Below are 6,977 nucleotides of genomic sequence, written 5' to 3' on the forward strand. Positions count from 1 at the left end.
TCTCATGGGACAAATAATAGTGCATGTTCACAGTGCTGTACAGGGCTCTGTTAATTCTCCCATTCTGTGTCATCATCTAGTCCAAAAGCAGCTTGACCGGCTGGACACCTTGAAGATGATTATGAACACACAACTGTGGAACCCATTAATTCTACCATATAGTAAATCATCCGGAGGCTGTGGGCCTGATGGAGTGATGGTACGACCTCTCGAGGGTACAGCTAAGCAGGCAGGTTGAAGATGACACCCCTTGAAGATGAGGTGACATGCTTTATATACTTTAAACCAATGGCCATTATATGCCGATGTGTGTCCGACAGATAGAACACATGGGTGAGAGAACTAGGAATAGAAGTAGAGTGAGCCACTTAGGAGACCTGTGTTTCATTTGCCTGTAACATCAGACTCTATGAGTAAAGAGGTCCTGGTCTCTAGAGGAGATGCTTTTACCAAGGGACTCAGAAGAGTGCAACCTGGTCACTTGGGAGCCTCGTGGAAATAGACCAGCAGTCGCTGAAAGCAGATACTATACCAGCAGGCGCAGGAGACCCTAATCCTCATAGGATATGACTTCTGCAACATATTAGGACTAGGGAAAAATAAGTTTGGCACAGAATGGCTCTTGGTAGTTCCATGTTTTATAAATAGGCATATGCTACATCTTAGTCCTGTGGGACTCTCTCCTACGTCCTTCCTGGGGACAGACCTCAGTCCATGACCGATTGGCATAGGGGTACAAAAGGCTAGGCCCCCTTGTCTCAAGGTAAGACTAGCTCTTTTCACAATTTGTGCTTCAGAGTTCCCCCCGGCATCAAACAAAGGCTTGTTTCCTGTTGGGACCACATTCTTGCTCAGCTGTATCCTCTCCCTATCCTGCCTCCTTCACTTCCCTTCTCCAGGATAAACCACTAGAGTAAAAATACCTATTTCAGGCTCTGCTTCTAGAGAATCTTGACTAAGACACAGGGATTTTTGACAGTTCTGTTCACTGATGTAGTATCAAAGTCTGTAGAAAAAAATGCATGGCACACAAAAGTTTATCTCATCATCACACTAATAGTCATGCTTGGTTTCTTTGCTATTATTTATTTATTTGGGGATTTATTGTAGTCACTTAAAATTATATGTCCTTCCAAGGAGGACAACATTGTCACCATTGCTCCTATATGTCCTTCCAAGGAGGACAACATTGTCACCATTGCTCCATGGCGCCGTGGGCACTGGACGCTGACGACTGCATTGGCACAGTGGCTGCAGGTCCTTCACTGGATGCTTCTGCACCGCTGTTTCGCTGGTCACCAGAATGAGTTCTCCACTGTTCTTTGTTTCAATCACTCATCAAGCAGAGTCTAAAGCATTTGCATCTGATTAGCCGAGGCTAAGGCACAAGTCAAAACACTGGCTGTGAGGGAAGCAGGAAAAAGTGAGAATCGGACCTCCAGCTCCTGAATGGCCAGCTGGCTGTCATCGAGACTCCTAGCGACAGGCTTCCCAAACCACAGAAAGTGAATTTAAATTGTGGAGAGCAAAAAGTGAGCTCATATGATAGAAAAAAGTAGGTTGACGTGCAGTCCACGACACACAGCACAACCCTCTTGGGTTCTGCCCGCTATATCAAAGAGGTTCCAAGGTCAAGTGTTTCAGCTGGCATCTACCTCTGCGATGCCAGTTTGAACTTGTCCCTTACTTAAGATACTCTCTTTCAACTCTCGTCACACATTTGTGTAGACAAAAGTCTGCCCACCTCATCCCTACCTTTTTGACTAAATATTTTGTTGTCTAATTTACTTTATTGAATTCCGTGTCCCCCCACACCCCGTTCCTCTTTTACCACCCCAATCAGGATTGTGACTAATGTCTCCCAGTTATGAACTGTAGAGGGTCAGTCTCCAGACTCTTTCTGACTTTCTTATTGATCTTTTCGATCACCATTTTGTGATGGTCTCTCATCGAGACCTAGTTCACGGCCTGAGAGCAGTAGGCACTTATGCACAAGGATTGGTAAATGAATGCCCGAAGAAATAAATAAGGAGCAAGTGGGTGAATAAACGAATGGATACTACGAAAGCTTACCTGTCTGGCTAACGATGTCATTGAGAACACACAGATTCTGATTAGAAATTGCGATGACGTAGACAGTTTCAATCCATCCTTTGGAAAATTGTGTCTGTATTCCAACACGAGATTTCATTTCCTCAGGCTGCCAGGTCCGTGGGGAAATGTGGAGTGGGGGAAGGGCTGCACTCCGTTCCTGAGTGTTGGGGGTGGGGGTGAGGGGAGTCCCCTCAGCCATGGAAGATAGAGAGCAGGCCCCCCTGAAGGCCTCCCTCCTATCAAGCACTGTATCTCCTCACCATCCCGAGACCACCCCCCCACCCCCATCTTAGAAGAGACAACAAGTGACAAACTTCACTCACAGTCCAACGAACCAGCCAGATACTGAGCGAGGAGAACAGGCTGGTTCATTCATGGATCCCGATTTTTTGAAGAGTTAATGATCAGAGAAGCTAGTCCCGTAGCAAGATGCTCTACTCTTCCCATCTTTTCTCTTTTTCTTGGCCTTCCCTCTTCAGCCAAAACCTAAAGGCTGAAAAAAAAGCTCATTATCGCTGGATAGAAATGTAAGTAAACAAGGCATTACAATAATGAATTCTACAGCAAAAGGCAGAAACAGAGGGACAGAATCCTTCTTGCAAAGGATTGGGCTGGATCTGGGCCACGTTCCAGCTGCAGCTACAATAGGAAGGCTTTTCTGGGTTTCCAGACATATAAATCAAAAAGGATACTTCAGGACAAAAATGGAAAGGCGGAAACAGTTAAAACTGGTTTTAAGGCTAAGGAGCTCTAATCCCTCAACCAAACAGAGGGTGGTAAAAAGATTGGATTTACAAAGACCTCAGGAAATGAGATTGTCAATAGCTGTGGACACAGGCTAGTCAAAAGATTTGGGGAAGTTAAAATAGATGAAAAAGAAGAGTCAAAAAAGAATCGGCAGAATATGTATAAAACAGGAGGCTGGAACCAGTTGAACTGCCTCCCTAACGTCTCCTCCCCTCCGTGGATGCTTTAAATGCCAAACCCAGGGTTCCAGGCGGCGGCCATCGATAGGCATGGAAATGCAGGGTTTCTGTCGGTGAATTTTAAGTCTAAATTGTATTAGTGCAAGTGACAGGGACTCCGCTTGCAATTTGACTCCCAGGAACTGACTGTCTGTGATGTTTTAGTAACAATTTGAGTAAATATGCCGAAACCAATATGTTCAGCCAGGTGCTGGGCAAATTTAGCCGGCGTGGAAGAGAAGGGGGCCCGCACAAATCTCTATCCCAGATGGAAAACACCGAGTTACAAATTAGTGCAATTAGAACAGAAAGGGTTTGACCAAGAAAAAGCTCGAAGAGATCACAGGAAAAGCAGAGGGGGAAATTGGGTGCAGTTGTGTGCCAGTTCATTAGAAGGCAAAGGGCACTTAATTATTTTACTCCTGTTTTTTTTTTTTCACCCTCAAAGAATTGAATTAATGCTTTCATTCTTCCAGTTTGGTGCTAAACTTCCCCAAATTATAAGAAAACTCTGTGTCGCACTGCTATGTGAAATACGAAGAGATATATTTACGTAGGGTGCCATAATTTCTCTGTATTCCTATCTATGTGTTTATGATTTCCCCTGTGAAAAGTCGACATAAGTGTGTCCATTTGAAAAGAGAGCCACAGCAGCCATTCCAGAAAAACCGTTTGCATATCTTGTTCTTTGAACCTACAAAATGTTTGAACTGGACAAAATGACCTTCGTACTGGGCCAAAGCAATGTTGTCTTACTATTGTTTGTCAAACTAACAAAAAGCAGATATCCTGACCACATGGACTGTTGATAATGGATATTCCTTCTGAAGATAGAACCAGTAATTGCCACGTAGAGTTAAAAAGTAACTGAGTTTGTTACACCAATAGAAATGCCTTTCTTCTATTCATGTAATTATTGCCTTTCCTTGCCTTCTCATTAGAAACTCTTGCTTTCACCCTGAAATCAGGACACGATTTGGGTTTCTGCCTGAATCTGTGTGCCAGAATTATAATTCTGCGACCAAAAATAACTGCTTATTGTCTCTTAACTTTGGCTTTTTAAGTTAACACCAAAAAGCGGAGTCTCAACAGACATTGAATCTACTAGTGCCCTGATCTTGAACTTCCCAGCTTCCAGAACTGTGAGAAATAAAGTTCTGTTGTTTATCAGCCACCTAGTCTATAGAATTTTTGTTAAAGCAACCAGAATGGACTAAAACGGGGAGAGAGGGTGAGAGTATAAGGAGTATAAGCACAGAGGCCAGTTAGAACGTGACGCAGAAGTACAAGTGGCAAATGCTGTTGGCTCGGACTAGTGAGGAGGAATTTTCATTCAAAAGGCTAGTCAGCTCTCTGTTCTGCTTCTGTAACTATGTTTGTTGCATGGGCTGTACTTGAAATTGACTAAAGACTCACCTTCTCTTTGCTTGTTCTGGCTAAGCAACAAATGTAACTATTTATACTCCCCAGCAACTCCCCTGCTTTGTAGCACTTAGTAACTGCCCATAGTCCATAGCAAATCTCCCCCTTGTAATGCAATGTAGCTAAACTACCTGCAACCATAGCAACTCCTGCCTGAGTTCGAATTACCCAATCAGGCTGTGCCAAAAAGGTCTATATAAGAAATGTTGCAACTGAGCTCTGGGCCCAGATCTTCAGAGCACTAGCTCCTCTGGGTCTGCCAGTGTAATAAACCTGAGTTCTCCAACTCTCCAAATGCTGCTTGGTTTCTCTCCCATCTGATTTTGGATCTTTTCTGCAACATTTCCACGATCGTAATTGATATGAAAAGAGATAGTGAGGATATAACTTGGAAATGGAGTTGACAAGGGGTGCTGTTGGCATGAATGCAGAATATTTTGGAAAGAAAGGAAATAATATGAATGAACTTTACCTAAATTTGTAATATATCCCAAAAGACTAGGTTGGATGCCTTAAGCATCGTATGAAGCCATCACAACTAGTGAAAAAAAAAAATATTCTTCAGTTTATCGTTGGCTCATTTTTTATTTCTATTATGTATATTTTTACAATGTATGCAGTATGTTAATATCAGTGTGTGTATATATTTATACATATACATATACATATATATGTATATGTGTGTGTGTGTGTGTGTATATATATATATATATATATATATATATATATGAATTCAATTAAACCTATATCGAGAGTGAATGCTCAAATATTTTTATCAGGAGGTGCCTGAACAGAATATTTTAGAAATCACTGCAAAGTGCAAGACTGTGAGCTAGCTACTAATTTACCCTGGGATCAAATTACATTGTCTGTAAAATAAAGAACATGAATGTAAAACTGAATATCTCTTAGACTCTTTCCTCCTCTGGTCTATCATTTTATGTCTAAAAAAGCAATTTTCTGAAATCTATAAAAAATGCAAGTTAGAAAGTAGAACAGAGTGCCAACAGTAAACCATGCCCTGGGCCAGCAGGTGTGCATATATAACTCATTCAATCACAGCAGACCCATGAGGGAGATATTGTTGTTCCCATTTTCCAGGTGAGGAAACAGAGCCAGATACCTAAGTAAACGTCAGATGAGAAAACGGACCCAGAGAGGTTGCACTGTGGAGGAATTAGGAATTTAAAACCGAGATCTGGCTAATTGCAGACTTATTTTTACTCCAACACATCAGCATTTTGAAGCGGAACATAAAATTTATGTTTGGGTTGTTATCTGACTTTTATGTTTATTTATAAGAAATGCTCTGTTTTATTTTCCTTTGGAGGTGCCAAGGGTCTTGCCAATTATCACTGTTAACTTTTACATTCCCAGTTTCTAGTACAGCACCAGGAATACGGTGGCATTCCAGAAATACTTGTGGGAAAAAGACTGAATGAATGAATGAATGAATGAATCACATGATAGAACATATTCCATGCCAACTAAAAAAGCCACTCTTTTAGTGAACAGAGAGACTCTTTTACTCTGAATTTTGATTTTGCCATAAAAAGTAAATCCAATATGAGCCTTCCTTCAGATCTATATTGCACTGAATACAGAACCAAAACATGCATTTAAATCACTTATATCTAACTTTTTATGGTGCCATTGAGAATGGTATTCTTTTTGCATTTGCAGTTAAAGGGTAGAACAGATGGTGGAAGTTTAGTTTCAAGTGACGGGCCCATTAAAATAACTTATGCCATCGAGTGATTGTTCACTCTAATGGCTCCATTCATTATATCTGAGTTTGCAAGCTCCAAAATACTTGGGAATGGAACAAGACTTCAGGAAATATTTGCTTTATCTAGAGATTTGCTGGATTAGGACTCAGACCCACAAACTCTGTTCTTGAAAGTGGATGCCTGCTGGAGTCTTCACAAAACAGGATGTCTGTTTCATGGAGCACCCATCTTGGCAAGAAACTTTCCAGGGAGAGATTAGTATTGGGAAAGAAAGTTCAGGGGAACAAGCATCAAGCTTCCTTGAACCATATTGTTTTCCTCCTTTTCTGTCTTCTATGAGAATGGGTTTGACTAAAGAATTTAAGAGTTACAAAAACAGCCGTAAAGACAGGATGAAAAAGAAAAAAACACAAATGTCAAATCTGGGTCTGGAAAAGAAGAATGCTGAGAACCAACTGCAAGAGCTCCTTATCGCCGCTCTAAAACAAGGAAGTTCACCCCAGGAGCTGGGCCACGTCAAGTCCTTTCCATCCACAGGACTATGTCACATTCTCCTCAGTTCGGTTGACCACATGGTAGAGCAGAACTCACTCCCTGGACTAGAAATCAGGATATCTGGGTTCTGATAGCAGTAGCTGTCAGCAAGTGCCAAGGGCAAAATCCTGTGCCAGGGAATGCAAAGTCATCAACTCATCTGATCTTCTCAACAACTCAGTGACAAATTAATATTGTCTTCCCTTCGCAATTGACAAAAATGAGCACGCCC

At 41.8% G+C, this 6,977-nt stretch overlaps 1 long non-coding RNA gene across 1 annotated transcript; it reads right to left on the reverse strand.

Annotated features, from left to right (window-relative positions):
• Window positions 1–1,290: 1,290 nt before the first annotated feature.
• On the reverse strand, window positions 1,291–2,580 carry LOC120582808 (uncharacterized). The gene is made up of 3 exons (XR_005647647.1): window positions 2,418–2,580; window positions 2,074–2,251; window positions 1,291–1,402 (listed from the first exon to the last, which is right to left on the reverse strand). It is a non-coding gene; the product is annotated as an uncharacterized LOC120582808 (long non-coding RNA).
• Between the last annotated feature and the right edge of the window lie 4,397 nt (window positions 2,581–6,977).

Source organism: Pteropus medius, unplaced genomic scaffold (assembly GCF_902729225.1).
Source record: "Pteropus medius unplaced genomic scaffold, Ma_sr-lr_union100, whole genome shotgun sequence".
NCBI classification, from domain to species: Eukaryota; Metazoa; Chordata; class Mammalia; order Chiroptera; family Pteropodidae; genus Pteropus; species Pteropus medius.